The sequence below is a fragment of the Penaeus monodon genome, chromosome 22 (assembly GCF_015228065.2).
Source record: "Penaeus monodon isolate SGIC_2016 chromosome 22, NSTDA_Pmon_1, whole genome shotgun sequence".
NCBI classification, from domain to species: domain Eukaryota; kingdom Metazoa; phylum Arthropoda; class Malacostraca; order Decapoda; family Penaeidae; genus Penaeus; species Penaeus monodon.
Window position 1 is genome coordinate 24010003 of NC_051407.1, and position 309 is coordinate 24010311.

Genomic DNA, 309 nt, shown 5'->3' on the forward strand with positions numbered 1-309 from the left:
GCGAATCCAAACGCAAACGGCCCAACACCCCCAATCGGCATTCCAATCACTCGCTTGCAACTCACTCGTCGGCCGTCGAATCATCCCCTCTAAGCCGACGTGCCAGACCCCAATCCGTCACCCGCGTGAAAACAGCTGATCCTAATCTTTTTCTCTCACTTATCCTCTCCTTTCCATGCCTTGCTTCTGGTGGTCATTCCTTCTCTATCTCTTGATTTCTTTTATTTTTGTTCGATGTGATTTTCATCCGGTTCAGTTTGATTTTTTTTTCTGTTATGCATGGCCTGTTGTTGTTCTACGTTGTTATTA